General features: G+C 35.1%; 1 protein-coding gene across 2 annotated transcripts in view; it reads left to right on the forward strand.

Moving 5' to 3' along the window:
• ALCAM (activated leukocyte cell adhesion molecule) overlaps positions 1–18,516 on the forward strand; it is a 197,591-nt gene that overhangs the window by 178,713 nt on the left and 362 nt on the right. The window lies entirely within an intron of this gene.

Here is an 18,516-nt window from a genome sequence, read left to right on the forward strand (position 1 = left end):
GCATTTCACTTTATTTTTTTTAATTTCATGTGTTTGGTTTAATTATTGTTTCAAAGGTGAAGGGAAATCCTGTTCCTCAAGCATCTGCCTCTGCCTAGGCTGTGTTAGCACATTACCCACCTAAAGGAAACACTTTGAACGATGATGCTGAATACATGCCAGTGGCATCCTGCTTTCATGCATATTCAGTACTGTTACATTTATTTTGATCTACTGATACTTTACATAATGGTGGTTCCCATATTTACTATTGCCCAAGTGAAAGCCATTCTCTATTTTTCACTGAAGACATTAGGAAATCTATTTTAATGGAGAGTTTCTTTGGAGAGTCTTAGAAATGCTAAGGATATCAAATTGAAACTTGTAATAAGTCCAACTATTTATTCTTCTTTGTTTCCTTCTTCAAACCCAGAAATTGCTGACAACTGTCTTTCTAAGATGCAGTGGTTAGAGCCCTCCTCTCCTCCTCTAGCTCTTTATTAAGCTTGGCCCAGGAGGAAACTTACTTTGCTGAGAGCTGTGACCAGGGAAGAAAGAAAAATAACTATTCTCATGGGTATGACCCTAATTACCTGCACAGGTATCAATGGCTGGTTTGCTGAAAGTGGCAATTCCACACCTCCAGGGTCCCAGTCTTAAATACCCATAGTCCTGGTGCCCTTCTGTGCTGTGTCTCAGGCATGCTATAAATGAGAAATCACAGAAAATGCCCCTCTAAATGAGGAAGTGATAATAATTCCTCATGTTGCCTCTGAGTTTTCAAATTTGTTATACATATGCCTACACTTGGGAAACCTAAAGTCTTATGAACTCTTTCATGTGTGAATTATTTTACAGGGGTATTGTTTTTATTTTCCAAATATACATTTCTGTTATAACACTTTATGTATCTTTTCAAATGACACTGCATTCCAGGATTGTGATGTACTGGTTATGTGTGCAACTCCTATCCTCCTTCACTTTTCCTATCTCCTTCATCCCCCTCTAACCTATTTGTTAGCTGAGATATAATTGACGTATAACAATGTATAAATCTAAGGTGTACCACATGTTGATTTGATACATTTATATACTGCAATATGATCTCTACTGTAGCATTAATAACACCTCCATCCAGTCTCTTAGCAACTCTGAAGCATTAAAATAAAGGCACACTGGGCTTCCCTGGTGGTGCAGTGGTTGAGAGTCCGCCTGCCGATGCAGGGGACACGCGTTTGTGCCCCGGTCCAGGAAGATCCCACATGCCGCGGAGTGGCTGGGCCCGTGAGCCATGGCCGCTGAGCCTGCGCGTCAGGAGCCTGTGCTCCACAACGGGAGAGACCACAACAGTGAGAGGCCCGCGTACCAAAAAAATTAAATAAATAAAGGCACACTTAGAAGACACCACTAGATTAGTTCCCTACTTCCTTTCAAGGAGATCTAGAAACAAGTTTATGGTACTGGGGAAAATCTCACAAAAATGTTTAAGAATCTTCTAAAAAGTTATTTAAAAGCAACTTGAACCTTTAATAGCCCTGCACTTACAGAAATAACACAGAATGGGAGTTGAGAGCGAGGACTGAACTCCCTTTGGCCACTCAGTAGCTATGTGGCCTGGGCAGCTGTCCATTACTCACCATCAGTTTTGTGAGTCCCTGTCACCTGCTGGGGGCTTTCACATACACTATACATTTATCCTCACACCAGCCCTGTGAGTAGATCGTATTGTCCCCTATTTACAGAAGGGCAAGCATCTTAAGAGGAGGGACTTGTCCAGGGACTTGCAGCTAAGTCTTGACACATGAGGATGAGAACCCAGACTCACTGACCCCAAGGTCAAGACTCTTCTCTCTGCCTCACTAATTAGAGAGTCTTCCAATATTAATTTATTGTGATTCTATTATTTAAATTTTATCTCATTTTAAAGTTATAAAAAAAGCTGACTGATTGAGAACATTTAAGACAAATAATTGTAACAATTTTTATTTTAACCCAAGTGCTCGTTCTTTATTAATGCCTTAAACTCATCCCTCAAATCAGTTGACTGAAAAAAAAATGTTGACTGAAAATATTGCTAAAGGGAATGGTTTAAATAAATTTTTGTTCTCTTCCAGTAGTAGATGGAAATCTAACCTGCTTTCAAATCTCTGAAATTTCCCCAAATTAAAAAGGACACTTCCATAAAATTATATTATTTTTACCACATCAATCTCAAAACTGAGCCCAAAAGTAATCAGAATAATTTTTAGAGGCTTTTCCCTGCAAGAGAGAGTGGACTCTCAGTAACAAAAATGGAGAAATTCATTAAAAATTCCAAGTAAATCTTATATACATAGACTCAGTGAATACCCCTTCCCCCAGCAGCAACACTATTTTTATTTCTATTTAGTACATTTCACAGTGGTTAACACTTAGCTTATTTGTATAACTTGGAACAGGACTGGGAAGCCAGACTGCTGGAGCTTGAATCCTGGTTTTGCTACTTGCTAGCTCTATGACCACAAGCAAGTTTATTAGTCTCAATGTAAAACAGAGATATCCTAAGGCTAAAATAATTTAATACCTATGCAGCACTTAGAACAGTGCCTGGCACATTAAGGCATTATAAGAGTGTTAGCAGTTATGATTTTGGAGAGTGAAATTAAGAAAAGAAGGGAGATTGTTTTTACTTTTGTTTTGTAACTTTAAAATAAGAAAAATATCAGTTTGAAGTTATTCAGCTCTTATTCTACAAATATGTTTCATGTTGCTCTTAACAAATGCTTTTTTGTAATGCCGGACTGAGAGCAGTGATTCTTAGCCTGATTTTACCTGAAAGGTATGCTGAAAGATATTATGATTTGCCCTGAATACCACAGAATTCCTTCGAGGGAATTCTAATTACTCCTTTCCTCTGAATACCTCCTTCTTTTATTTGACAGAATTTGGTAAAATCACAGAAACCACTTTTCATCCCTAGACAAATACTAAATCCACCTAGAAAGTAAGTAGTATTGGAAATGGAAAAGGTATCCAGATTCTCATTGTACTTTTTGCCTGGTTCTTTCACTCCCTGGCCGTAAGGATCATGCTTTAGCTTTTCGCTGTATAATGTTGTTATATTAAGGTAAAACTCGCTTACATTAAATATGCAATTAAATCTGTTTTGATAAATTTATATACCTTTGTAACCATTACTCCAGTCATGATATAGAGCATCCCATCACCTCAGAAAGTTCCCTTAGAATTCCTTCCTGTCCAGCCCTGCCATCCTTTTTCCCTTAGGCAACCACTATGCTGATTGTTATCACCAGAGATTATGTTTTCTTAATCTGGAACCTAATATAAATGGAACTATACAGAATGTACTCGTATCTGGCTTCTTTCCTTTAACACAGTGTTTCTGAGATATCAATACATGTATTAATGATTTAATTGTTTAGAATTGCTGAGTAGTGGTCCGTTGTTAGAATATATCACATTATTTTAATCCATTCTCTTATCTATGGACACTTGGATAGTTTCAAGCCAGTATGGCTGTCATGAATAATATGGCTAAAACCAACTTTCTATATAAGCATTTTTCGTGGGCATATGTTTTCATTCTCTTGGGCAAATACCTAGAAATGGAACTGCTAGGCTGTAGGGTAGATACTTGTTCATGAGAAATTGCCAAACAGCTTTCTCAAAGTAGTTGTCCTATTTGCAGCCCCACCAGCAATATATAAAGTTTCAGTTCTTTTACATCTTTGCATAAATTTGGTGGTGTTGTTCTGTTTAATTTTAGCCATTCTAGGAGGTGTGAAATGATATCTAATTTTGGGTTTAACTTGCATTTCCCTGAGACCTAATGATTTTAAGCTCCATGTACTTATTGGTGAGCTTCTTTTGTACAGCAACTATTCAAATCTTTTGCCTATGATTTTATTGTTATTTGTCTTATGTAATTGCTCTGTAAGGGTTCTTTACATATTCTATATCAAAAACCTTTGTTATATATTGTAAATATGTTGCCGAAGTCTGTGGTTTGATTATTCTTTTCTTAATGCTGTCTTTTGATGAGCAGTTTTTAATTTTGATGAATAACAACTTATCAATTTTTTCCTATTATATTTACTGCTTTCCGTGTCCACTCTACAAAATCTTTGCTTATTCCAAAGTGGAAAAGATATTTCTCTATGTCTTTTTCTAGAAATTTTATAGTTTTACATTTGAGTATATATCTGCTATTTTGTGTGTGGTGCAAGATAAAGTTAGTTTATTTGCTTGTTTTATGCTATATATATATATATATATAGCATATACATATCAAGTCATTCTAGCACCATTGGTTAAAAAACTTCCTTTTGGCCTTGGCATATTTGTCATCCTCATCTTCATCCTCATCATCATAATAGTCCTTCAACTTTGATGTTCTGCTTGTGTTAGTAATTTTATATCTTTGTGTTTCCATATAAACTTGAGCAACTTGTTACTTTCTACCTCCCCCCCACCCCAATTTTTAAAGCTTTGTGAGACTATGGTTGCTTTGAATTTCTAGATAAGTTTGGATATACTTAACATCTTAAAAATATTTAGTCTTCCAAACCATGACCATCCTATATCTCTCCATTTACTTAAATATTTTCCTTTTTTTCTTAGCAATATTTTATAAATTTTAATGTAGACAGTTGATATGTCTTACAAAGTTCATTCTTATGTTTTATGTACTTTGCAGCTATTATAAATGCAATTATTCTGTGAGTTTTATTTTCCATTTTAATATTAGTATATAGAAATATAATTAATTTTTGCTGTTGAAATGCATACAACCATCTTCCTAAATTCACTTGTTCTGTTAGTTGTTCTGTGAATTCCTTAAGATTTCTATGAAAACAATCATTTTATCTGCAAATAGAAATAATGTTACTTCTTTTCTTCCATTTCATATGCTTTTTATTTATTTTTTTGCCCTCATAGAGACTTTCAATACAATGTTGAATAGAAATGTGGAGAGCAGACATCTTTACATATTCTCAATCTTAGAGATTGAATTGTTCAGTATTTGCCATTATGTATGATATTAGCTGTACGTTTTTCATATTTCCCTACTCAGAGTTAGTTAAGGGTAGTGTCCTCCAGACTGCCATGTCTGCCCAAGACTTCTGACTCCAGCTGCAAGGAGTTAGGGTCCAAATACATAGTTAGAGAGAAGAGTTCACATAAGACTACCCTCATTTCTGCTATCAACTCAAGCTCAGGTTTGATAATTTGCTAGAATACTCACAGAACTCATGGTTATATTCATGACAAGTAAAGGATACATTAAAATTGACTAAGAGAAGAGAAGTGCAGGGCAGAGTCTGGGAGGATTCTAAATGTGAAGTTTCCTTTGTCCTCAGGGACCTGTTACTCTACTGGCCTCAATGAGTGGCAAAAGCATGGAGTATTGCTGATCTGAGAAGCTCACCTGAACTTTGGTGTCCAAAGTTTTTGTTGAGACTTCATTACATGGGCATGATTGATTGATTAATTACCCATGTGGTTGAACTCAATCTCCAGCCTCTCCCTTCCCCAGATGTCAGGCTGATATCAAATGGCCCAAAGCCCCCATCCTAAACTGTATGATTGTTCTTTCAGGTGTGGCCAGTCTCCACCCCAAGATGATTGGGTGTTGATGGCCCTGCCCTGAGACATCTCCTCAGCATAAACTATCAGGTGTGATCCAAGAAGCCCCCACAAATAAGAAAGCCACTCTTATCACTCAGAAAATTCTAACTATTTAGAGATTATCTCCCAGGAACTGAGCACGAAGGCCAGACCTCTCTTTGGGCAAGGCCAAATTCCTTCCAACACAATGTCCTTTAACAGGTTGAAGAAATTTTTTAATATTCTTAGATTACTAAGAGTTTCTATAACAAATCATTGTTGAATTTTCTCAAATGCCATTTCTATATCTACATCTATATTATATTCTATCTGTATCTACATTATTTCTAAAAATAATCATATTGTTTTCTCATATTTTTTATTCTGATACAATGGTAAGTTACATTGATTGATGATTGAATGTTAAGCCAATCTTGCATTCCTGGAAAAAATCCCACTCTATTATGATGTATCATAATTTATATATATATTGATGGATACTATTTGCCAATGTTTCATTAAGGATTTTTTTGTCTACATTCATGAGGAATATTGTTCTGTAATTTTCTTAATTTATGTTTTGTTCCTTTATCATATATCATATATCATGTATCATCTTTTTAGGGAGCTTTCAATTTTCTTGATGATTTCAAATAACTAACTTTTTGCTTTGTTTTTGTTTCTATTGCTTATTGTCAATTTAAATTTTTTTCTGCTCTTGTCATTACTATTTTCTTTCTTCTAGTTATTTAGAGTTTGACTTGCTCTTCTTTCTCTAATTTCATGAAGTAAATGAAAAATTTAGATCACTGATGTTAGCATTTCTTTTTTTATAACTTAAGCTTTTAAAATTTTAATCTCCCTCTCAGCAATGGGTTAGCTGCATTCCACAAATTTCAGTATGTTATATTTTCATATTTACTCAGTTCAAAATATTTTTATATTCCTCTTGTGGTTTCTACTTTGGAGCCATGTAACTAGAACTCTATTAACTTCAAAACATTTCTCATCTAATTCCATTTTGTTCAGACAGCCTAGTCTGTATGCTTTTAGTCTTTTGAATGCATTGAGTTTTTTTTTGTTTTTGTTTTTGTTTTTTTTGGCCTAGCATGCAGGCATGCAGTATTTCCAGGTGGATGCTACTCAACACTTGAAAATACTTGTATGGTGGCTGATGGGTAGAGTGTTCTATAGTATATTATGTTAAAGTAGATAATAGTTTGTTTAAATCCTCTTATTCTTATAGATTTTTTTCAAATTATATGAAATCACTTCACATATAATGCATTGATAAGAAGGTTACAAGCATACATTTCCAGTACTAGAGCTAGCCCAGTACTAGTTATTTCATTATGATCATGCTTACTGAATTTTAGTCCATTTACCCTATCAGCTACTGAGAAAGATCTGTTATATTCTCTAATATTGTATATTTGGCTATTTCTCCCTTTAGTTCTGTCACTTTTTGCTTTAGGCTTTCATTAGGAACATACACTAACAATTGCTGTGACCTGCTTATGTATTGAACCTGTTATAATTATTAAATGTCTCTCATTATGGTTGTAATACTCCTTGTGTTGAATTTTACATTGTCAGATATTAATATAGCCATACTGTTTTCATATGCTTACAGTGTACATGTGTATCTTTTTCTACCCTTTTATTTTCAGTTATCTCTTTATATTTAAAGTGCATCTCATGTACAGAGAGACTGATCAAACTATGACTCCCAGGCTGCTGCTTAATTTCATAAATAAAGTTTTATGGTAGCACAGCCGTGCCCATTTCTTTACATGTTACCTGTGTTGTTTTATGCTGCAAAGCCAGAAGAGTTGAAACAAATCCATGTGGCCTACAAGACTAAGATATTTACTATCCGGACCTTTCAGAAAAATCTTAACCCCTTGTATACAGCATGTAGTTGAGTCTTGATTGTTTATTGTAGTCTGACAATTTTTATTTTATAATTGGAGGATTTAGCCAAGTCACATTTTACTTAATTATTGATATATTTACATTTAAGACCACCAGCTCCCTATTTGTTTTCTAGTTGTCCTCTGTTTCTCTTTTCCTGCCTTCTTTTGAGACACTCCAATAAGTTTTAGTATTACATTTTAATTTATCTACTGGCCTTTTAACTATATGTCTTTGTATTCTTTTATTGTGGTTGCTCTAGGAATTTCAATAAGAACTCAGTTTATAACAGTCAACTTATGTAATAATCTAAAACCCCAAAACATTATAACTTCATTTATCCTCCTCCATATAATTGTAGTGTGAGGTTTATAATGTATGCAGTTGTAATGGATATGACAACAAGAGCAAAAAAGATGGAAGAGGTTAAATGAAAATACAATTTTTCAAAGGTCGTATATAATGCGATATATATAGCATTAAATAGTTGGTTGTCTTTGTAAAAAAATTTTAATAGTATTTTATATTTTAGCACATATACAATCTATATTCATTCTTTCTTATATATCTGAGTTTCCATCCAGTATCATTTTCCTTCAACCAAAGAACTTTCTTTAATACTTCTTTTAGCACAGGTCTGCTAGTGATAATTTTTCCCAGTTTTCTTTTATTCAATTTAACATGTCTTTATTTTGCTTTTGACTAAAATATATTTTTACTAGATATAAAATTCTAGTTTGAGGGTTTTTTTCCAGCATTTTAAAGATGTTGAATTAACTTTGTTATGCATTGTTTTCTTGATGAGACATCAGCTGCTTTTCATGTCATTGTTCCCCTGAACAAATTTTCTATGGCTACTTTCAAATCATTGTCTTTATATTTGCTTTCAGTTACTTTCAGTATGATGTAATTAGATGTGTTTTTCTTTTTATCATTCCTCCTTGGGAGCTGCTGACCATTTTGGATGCAAGTTAATGGACATCAACAAATCTAGGAATATTTTTCATTGTTTCTTCAAATATATTTTATGCCGCAATTCTCTTTTGCTTCTCCTACTGGGACTCCAATTACACATTTGTTAGATTGCTCACTATTTTCCCACAGGTCACTGAGGATCTGCTTCTTTTATTTCTATTATTTTTCTCTCAATTTTTTAGAATATATAATTTATATTTTTTGTCCTTACGTTCACTGAGTCTTTATTCTGCACCTCCAATCTGGTGATAAGATAATTTAGTGAATTGTTAATTTCCAATATTGTGGTTTTAAGTTGTAGAATTACTTTCATTTACATTTTCAGTACTGAGATTTCTATCTGTTCTCTCATTGTTACCACACGTTTCTTTAAGTCATTGAACATGTTATGTAATACTGATTTAAAGTTCTTAACTGTTATTTCCAGTCTCTATTATCCAAGGACATTCTCTGGACTTTGTGTTACATTATTTTACTCTTCATTTTTATGTGTGGTAACTTCTTATTCATAACTATTCTTTGTTTGGTGATATGTTGTAGAGATCCTAGGTTCTACTGTATAGGCTAAAGGATATGGATTGTTTTTCCTGGCAGAGAATTAGATTACTGGCTGATTTCCTTGATCATGTCACAGTTACTGTTACATTTTATATTTCACATCTGTCTTAGGGTGAATGCTGAATCTTGACACATAGTCTTTACTAAGTTTTTCTGGGATTTCAATAGAAAGATTGACATGATTGCCAATAACTCCTGGCTTGGTGAGGTTCAACTACAAACTCTGTCTCCTCTGTATGGGTAACAGCTAAAATCTATGTCAGGTTTTTAAGCTTTCCAGGTGTTGCTTTCTTCTAGGCTACATGAAATTTCTTCCACACATGCAGTTTAGAGATCATTTGTGTAGTTTACACACAAATCTGGGCTCCTCACCACTCTTTGGCTCTCTCCTTTTTTGAGATTTTATTACCCTTGATTTCAAGGTTTAGTTCTAGTTAGCCTATGCCTCTGCAAATGGGAGAGGCCCTCAGAGGAAAACTTATGCAAAAGTAGAGCTCACCCAGTATAGGGGTCAACTTTCCTTCAGTTTCTAATTTCTTCTTGTTACTCTCAAGTATAGCCATATAGCTTATTCTGTATTTTCCTGAGAGTTTATAATGTTATAAATGTAAGGATTGACAAAATAGAAGTGGGTTGCTTTTTTAATCATTACTATTACAAGAGCTTCTTATAGTCCATGCTTTTTTTATTTTATTTATTTAATTGTTTGTTTGTTTATAATTTTTGAATTTTGTTTTATTTATTTTTATACAGCAGGTTCTTATTAGTCATCAATTTTATACACATCAGTGTATACATGACAATCCCAATCACCCAATTCATCACACCCCCACCCCCACCCCCACGCCACTTTCCCCCCTTGGTGTCCATAGGTTTGTTCTCTACATCTGTGTCTCAATTTCTGACCTGCAAACTGGTTCATCTGTACCATTTCTCTAGGTTCCACATATATGAGTTAATATACGATATTTGTTTTTCTCTTTCTGACTTACTTCACTCTGTATGACAGTCTCTAGATCCATCCACGTCTCAACAAATGACCCAATTTCGTTCCTTTTATGGCTGAGTAATATTCCATTGTATATATGTACCACATCTTCTTTATCCATTCATCTGTAGGTGGGCATTTAGGTTGCTTCCATGACCTGGCTACTGTAAATACTGCTGCAATGAATATTTGGGGTGCATGTGTCTTTTTGAATTATGGTTTTCTCTGGGTATATGCCCAGTAGTGGCATTACTGGGTCATATGGTGATTCTATTTCTAGTTTATTAAGGAACCTCCATACTGTTCTCCTTAGTGACTGTATCAATTTACATTCCCACCAACAGTGCAAGAGGGTTCCCTTTTCTCCACACCCTCTCCAGCATTTGTTGTTTGTAGATTTTCTGATGATGTCCATTCTAACTGGTGTGAGGTGATACCTCATTGTAGTTTTGATTTGCAATTCTCTAATAATTAGTGACATTGAGCAGCTTTTCATGTGCTTCTAGGCCACCTGTATGTCTTCTTTGGAAAAATATCTATTTAGGTCTTTTGCCCGTTTTTGGATTGGGTTGTTTGTTTTTTTAATATTGAGTTTCATGAGCTATATATATATTTTGGAGATTAATCCTTTGTCTGATGATTCATTTGCAAATATGTTCTCCCATTCTGAGGGTTGTCTTTTCTTCTTGTTTATGGTTTCCTTTGCTGTGCAAAAGCTTTGAAGATTCATTACGTCGATTTGTTTATTTTTGTTTTTATTTCCATTACATTAGGAGGTGGATCAAAAAAGATCTTGCCATGATTTATGTCAAAGAGTGTTCTTCCTGTGTTTTCCTCTAAGAGTTTTATAGTGTCTGGTCTTACATTTAGGTCTCTAATCCATTTTGAGTTTCTTTTTATGTCCGGTGTTAGGGAGTGTTCTAATTTCATTCTCTTACATGTAACTGTCCAGTTTTCCCAGCACCACTTATTGAAGAGACTGTCTTTTCTCCATTGTATATCCATGCCTCCGTTGTCATAGATTAGTTGGCCATAGGTGTGTGGGTTTATCTGTGGGCTTCCTATCTTGTTCCACTGATCTATGTTTCTGTTTTTGTGCCAGTACCAAATTGTCTTCATTACTGTAGCTTTGTAATATAGTCTGAAGTCAGGGAGTCTGATTTCTCCAGCTCCATTTTTTTCGCTCAAGACTGCTTTGGCTATTCAGGGTCTTTTGTGTTTCCATACAAATTTTAAGATTATTTGTTCTAGTTCCATAAAAAATGCCATTGGTAATTTGATAGGGATTGCATTGAATCTGTAGATTGCTTTGGGTAGTATAGTCACTTTCACAATATTGATTCTTCCAATCCAAGAATATGGTATATCTCTCCGTCTGTTGGTATCATCTTTAATTTCTTTCATCAGTGTCTTATAGTTTTCTGCATACAGGTCTTTGTCTCCCTGGGTAGGTTTATTCCTAGATATTTTATTCTTTTAGTTGCAGTGGTAAATGGGAGTTTTTCCTTAATTTCTCTTTCAGATTTTTCATCATTAGTGTATAGGAATGCAAGACATTTCTTTGCATTAATTTTGTATCCTGCAACTTTACCAATTTCATTGATTGGCTCTAGTAGTTTTCTGGTGGCATCTTTAGGATTCTCTGTGTATATTATCATGTCATCTGTGAACACTGACAGTTTTACTTCTTCTTTTCCAATTTCTATTCATTTTATTTCTTTTTCTTCTCTGATTGCTGTGGCTAGGACTTCCAAAACTGTGTTGAATAATAGTGGTGAGAGTGGACATCCTTGTCTTGTCCCTGATCTTAGAGGAAATGCTTTCAATTTTTCACCATTGAGAGAGACGTTTGCTGTGGGTTTGTCATACATGGCCTTTATTATGTTGAGGTAGGTTCCCTCTATGCCCACTTTCTGGAGACTGTTTATCACAAATGGGTGTGGAATTTTGTCACATGCTTTTCCTGCATCTATTGAGGTGATCATATGGTTTTTATTCTTCAGTCTGTGAATATGGTGTATCACATTGATTGATTTGCATATATTGAAGAATCCTTGCATCCCTGGGATAAATCCCACTTGATCATGGTGTATGATCCTTTTAATGTGTTGTTGGATTCTGTTTGCTAGTATTTTGTTGAGAATTTTTCCATCTATATTCATCAGTGATATTGGTCTGTAATTTTCTTTTTTTGTAGTACCTTCGTCTGGTTTTGGTATCAGGGTGATGGTGGCCTCATAGAATGAGTTTGAGAATTTTCCTTCCTCTGCAATTTTTTGGAAGAGTTTGAGAACGAGGGGTGTTAGCTCTTCACTAAATGTTTGATAGAATTCACCTGTGAAGCCATCTGGTCCTGGACTTCTGTTTGTTGGAAGATTTTTAATCACAGTGTCAATTTCATTACTTGTGATTGGTCTGTTCATATTTTCTATTTCCTCCTGGTTCAGTCTGGAAGGTTACACCTTTCTAAGAATTTGTGCATTTCTTCCAGGTTGTCTATTTTATTGGCATAGAGTTGCTTGTAGTAGTCTCTTTGGATGCTTTGTATTTCTGCACTGTCTGTTGTAATTTCTCCTTTTTCATTTCTAATTTTATTGATTTAAGTCCTCTCCCTCTTTTCCTTGATGCATCTGGCTAATCACTTTTGTTTATCCTCTCAAAGAAGCAGCTTTTAGTTTTATTGATCTTTCCTATTGCTTTCTTTGTTTCTATTTCATTTATTTCTGCTCTGATCTTTATGATTTCTTTCCTTCTGCTAACTTTGGGTTTTGTTTGTTCTTCTTTCTCTACTTCCTTTAGATGTAAGATTAGATATTTTATTTGAGATTTTTCTTGTTTCTTGAGGTACGCTTTTATAGCTATAAACTTCCTCTTAGAACTGCTTTTGCTGCATTCCATAGGATTTGGATCATTGTGTTTTCATTGTCTTTTGTCTCTAGGTATATTTTGAGTTTCTCTTTGATTTCTTCAGTGGTCTCTTTGTTATTTAGTAATGTATTGTTTAGCCTCCATGTGTTTGTGTTTTTTATGTTGTTTTCTCTGTAATTCATTTCTAATCTCATAGCATTGTGGTCAGAAAATATGCTTGATATGATTTTAATTTTCTTAAATTTACTGAGGCTTGATTTGTGACCCAAGATGTGATCTATCCTGGAGAATGTTCTGTGTGCACTTGCGAAGGAAATGTAATCTGCTGTTTTTGGATGGAATGTCCTATAAATATCAATTAAATCTATCTGGTCTATTGTGTCACTTAAACCTTCTGTTTCCTTATTTATTTTCATTTTGGATGATCTGTTCATTGGTGTAAGTGAGGTGTTAAAGTCCCCCACTATTATTGTGTTACTGTCAATTTCCTCTTTTATAGCTCTTAGCAGTTGCCTTATGTATTGAGGTGCTCCTATGTTGGGTGCATATATATTTATAATTGTTATATCTTTTTGTTGGATTGGTCCCTTGATCATTAGGTAGTGTCCTTCCTTGTCTCTTGTAACATTCTTTATTTTAAAGTCTATTTTATCTGATATGAGTATTGCTACTCCAGCTTTCTTTTGATTTCCATTTGCATGGAATATCTTTTTCCATCCCCTCACTTTCAGTCTGTATGTGTCCCTAGGTCTGAAGTGGGTCTCTTGTAGACAGCATATATATGGGTCTTGTTTTTGTATCCATGCAGCAAGCCTGTGTCTTTTGCTTGGAGCATTTAATCCATTCATGTTTAAGGTAATTATCAATATGTATGTTCCTATGACCATTTTCTTAATTGTTTTGGGTTTGTTTTTGTTGGTCCTTTTCTTCTCTAGTGTTTCCCACTTAGAGAAGTTCCTTTAGCATTTGTTATAGAGCTGTTTTGGTGGTACTGAGTTCTCTTAGCTTTTGCTTGTCTGTAAAGCTTTTGGTTTCTCCATCGAATCTGAATGAGATCCTTGCCGGGTAGAGTAATCATGGTTGTAGGTTCTTCCCTTTCATCACTTTAAGTATATCATGCCACTCCCTTCTGGCTTGTAGAGTTTCTGCTGAGAAATCAGCTGTTAACCTTATGGGAGTTCCCCTGTATGTTATTTGTTGTTTTTCCCTTGCTGCTTTCAAGAATCTCTTTTGTCTTTAATTTCTGCCAATTTGATTACTATGTGTCTTGGTGTGTTTCTCCTTGGGTTTATCCTGTATGGGACTCTCTGTGCTTCCTGGACTTGGGTCGCTATTTCCTTTCCCATGTTAGGGAAGTTTTCGACTATAATCTCTTCAAATATTTTCTCGGGTCCTTTCTCTCTCTCTTCTCCTTCTGGGACCCCTATAATGCGAATGTTGTTGCGTTTAATGTTGTGTCAGAGGTCACTTAGGCTGTCTTTATTTCTTTTCATTCTGTTTTCTTTATCCTGTTCCACAGTAGTGAATTCTACCATTCTGTCTTCCAGGTCACTTATCTGTTCTTCTGCCTCAGTTATTCTGCTATTGAGTCCTTCTAGTGTAGTTTTCATTTCATTTATTGTATTGTTCATCTCTGTTTGTTTGTTCTTTCATTCTTCTAGGTCTTCGTTAAGCATTTCTTGCATCTTCCTGATCTTTGCCTCCATTCTTTTTCCAAGGTCCTGGATCATCTTCACTATCATTATTCTGAATTCTTTTTCTGGAAGGTTGCCTATCTCCATTTCATTTAATTGTTTTTCTGGGGTTTTATCTTGTTCCTTCATCTGGTAAATAGCTCTCTGCCTTTTCATCTTGTCTGTCTTTCTGAGAATGTCATTTTTGTTCCACAGGCTGCAGGATTGTAGTTCTTGCTTCTGCTGTCTGCCCTCTGGTGGATGAGGCTATCTAAGAGGCTTGTGCAAGTTTCCTGATGGGAGGACTGGTCCATGATTTATTTTTAAGTTGTGAAAATATTATGTCCTCAAATTTATTATAACTTCCTTCTTCCCATACTGGTCAAAGTAGGTTGAAAACAACCACAATTGCAAAATTGATTTATTACATTGCTAAATTTATTTTATTTCATTTTATTTTTATACTTATACAACATTGACTCTTTTATCTGTCTCTCTCTCTACTGGCTCCCTGCAAGTTGGAATTTTTACTTTGGAGGAAAGAACATTATTTAATGAAGTGAGTTTGAAAGAATAAAAGAGAAAGAGAGGGAGTGAAAAGAAAAGTAGAGAGAAAAGGAATGAAGGAAAAGTCAGGGAGTTGAGAGGATGCAAGGAGAATAAAAGAAAAAGGTTTCGAGAGTCATGTAGTTTTCCTTGATTGCCACAATATCTTACTGATTTATAGAAATTATAGTTATTAGTATATATTAGAATATGTAGCAAGGTGCTATTAGAATAATCAACGTACATGTTTATGCATATAATTTTGTTCAGTTTTACCTGAAAACATTGGAGTAAGACGTCACTCAAGTTCTGTCATTTCAATGTAGTATTTTCTCTATTTTACCTATCTGTAAAAAAGCAGCTGGGTCAGTATTGACTTCATGTTGCTGAACACTAATATCATCAGGAGCAGTAAAAGGGATTAGATATAAACTGTAATAAAGTCAGTTAGTTCAATGCAGGAAAAAAATATCTTTTGGATGCCTACTATAATCAGACAGTAAGATATAATAAAACATGGTCCTTATTATCAAGGAGCTTACACTCAACTCAGGGAGACTAAAGAGATTGGCCACATTTGAAGTGTCATGGGACAGATGGCTGGAGGTCTGGGTAGAGACTCACTGAATGGAAGAGCTGGATCTCTCTGTGTTTAAGATCTGAAGAAAGCAAAACATGCCAGAGTCTCAATCAGAAACTTGAGAGGTCCATGACTTAGGAGTAGGGACAAACCAGAGGTAGACTGAGTCTTACTAAAACTGCAACTGAGCTTCAGACCCTATCTCCTCACCTATCTGCAGTAAAGGGGGGACCTTATGTGATGGAAAATAGCATCATATGTAGTCTCTTCTGTTATTTTATATATGGTGTCATGCAAAAAAAAAAAAGGACTAGATATGCAAAGAGTCAAGAAAATATAATCAATAATCAAGAGGAAAAATAGACAAGCAGATCTATGCATTATTTGGGTATTGTAGTTAACAGGCAAGGATATTAAAATAACTATAAATAAGATATCGAAAGGGGAAGAAAAGATGGCCAAAGGAGATGAATGGAATAGAAAATAGAAATGTACTTTAAAATATTTAAAAATCAAATTGACATTTTAGACTTGAAAAAGATACTATTAAAAAATAAGTTTTTGGGGACTTCACATAATATTAAAAAATAGGTCTTTGGGGACTTCCCTGGTGGCACAGTGGTTAGGAATCTGCCTGCCAATGCAGGAGAGCCAGGTTGGAGCCCTGGTCTGGGAGCATCCCACATGCCACGGAGCAACTGGGCCCATGCGCCACAGCTTCTGAGCCTGCGTTCTAGAGCCCACGAGCCACAACTACTGAGCCCCCGTGTGCCACAGCTGCTGGGGCCCACATGCCTAGAGCCCGTGCACTGCAGCAAAGAGTGGCCCCTGCTTTCCACAGCTAGAGAAAGCCCGTGCACAGCAACGAAGACCCAATGCAGCCATAAATAAATATATAAATAAAAGACTTGACCTTTTAAAAAAAAAATAGGTCTTTGGTGGATAAATTTAAAAGCAGACTGGCCACAGCAGAACATAAGAGAAGTAAACTGGAATACAGATCAATAGAAAACATCCAAGTTGAAGCACAGAGAGGAAAAAGAATAGATAAGATACACAAGAAAATGAGAGACATGTGGGACACACACAAAAGGTCTATTTATGTATAAGTGAAATCCCAGAAAGAATAAAGAGCAAGAATGTCTGTCACCAGTAAAATAGATAAATAAGCCCAATAACAAGCTATACAGCAATGAAAATAAACAACCTACAACTACATGCAACATTATATATGAATGTCACAAACATAAAGTTGAGTTTAAATAAAAGGCAGACAAATGAATACATGTGGTATGATTCCATTTATAACAAATTATAAAACCAGGTAAAACCATTCTGTGAGATATGAGGATTATAGTAACCTTTGGAGAAGTAGAAGTGACTGGAAGGGAGTATAATTGGGGATTTCTTCATCTGCAACTATTTTATTTCTTGAACTAGGTACTAGTTACATTCATGCACCCAGTTTTTTCATTGAACTGTACTCTTATGATAGGTACATTATCTTGTGTGGATATTATTGAGGTTACTAAGATTTTATTCGTTACTAGTTAAGTAACTTATTAGCAAAAGAGACTAGACCTCAAAAGATCTGTGGTATGTATATATGTGTGTATATATATATATGTATATATGTATATATATATATGTATAATGTGATATATATAATGTAGATGGCATATATACCTTTATTTTATACATGTAAATTCATATATATATATATACTGTCACATATTATAGGACTCAATCATGTTGGCAAGGTTTGAGGTTGCTCTCCTGCTTATGAATCAATTTAGAAGGCTGTAGTTTAAGCTAAATTAAGAATTTTAAAATCACAAATTAAATTAAATTTAGGCTAAATATAATGAATGTCTCAGTATGAATGAGCCATATGTCTTTATCTCACTTGGACATAAATCATACACAGTTACACACTATTAACACTAGGACACTCTTAACACTATCACACTATTAAGTTGTGATTCTTAGCAAATGAGTTAAGGAGTTCTATTTAAAGCATAGAAATACTTTTAGGGAAAAATGGAGTTTTCTACCCTAGCTTCCTTAACCAAGAGACACGTCTGGTACTATATAATTTTTATATAAAAGTAGAAATATTACTAGGAATTATATAGCAGTAATAATTTGAAGTACCATATCACTGTGATTCCCCTGATGTGCTTATAACAAGGAGAGAGTTAGGGAATAAAGGAGGAATGGAAGGAAGGAAGAGAGAGGGGAGGGAGGGAGGAAGGAGGTAAGGAAATAGTACACCCTTGGAAATACAGTTATGATTTCTCTCAAATGGTCACAAAACCAAGGAATTTAGCTGTGTGTTTAAGAAAACCTGATTTCAGCTCTTAAAAGAGAGAATCTAGTAGTCGTGTGTAACCCTGGAAGCCACTAGGGCAGTGGTTCTCAAACTACATGCAGCCGGACCACTAGGAGGTCTTGTTTGTCATAGATTGCAGGCCCCATACCCAGAGTTTCTTTTACATGCTTCTATGGTGGGGCCTCAGAATTTTCACTTCTGTCACGTTCCCAGGGGGTGCTGATACTGCTGGTCTGGGGCCACAGTTTGAGAACCACCACACTGGAGCTGCCTTATCTTCTGCTAGGATACAGGACATTGGTTCAACATGGATGCATAATAGGGAATGCAGAAACTGAAAGCCCCTAATGAAACTTCTTCAGAAAATTTTTGCAGGATGTATTTTCCCAGAATGAAAATTTTGACTATCAAATGATAATAATTACTTCCCGGAAAGTAGAAAGAAAATCAACCCAGCCAAAAACATGATGCAACTAAGTATGTATAGTCTGTGTTC

This window comes from Delphinus delphis, chromosome 4 (genome assembly GCF_949987515.2).
Source record: "Delphinus delphis chromosome 4, mDelDel1.2, whole genome shotgun sequence".
Taxonomy (NCBI): domain Eukaryota; kingdom Metazoa; phylum Chordata; class Mammalia; order Artiodactyla; family Delphinidae; genus Delphinus; species Delphinus delphis.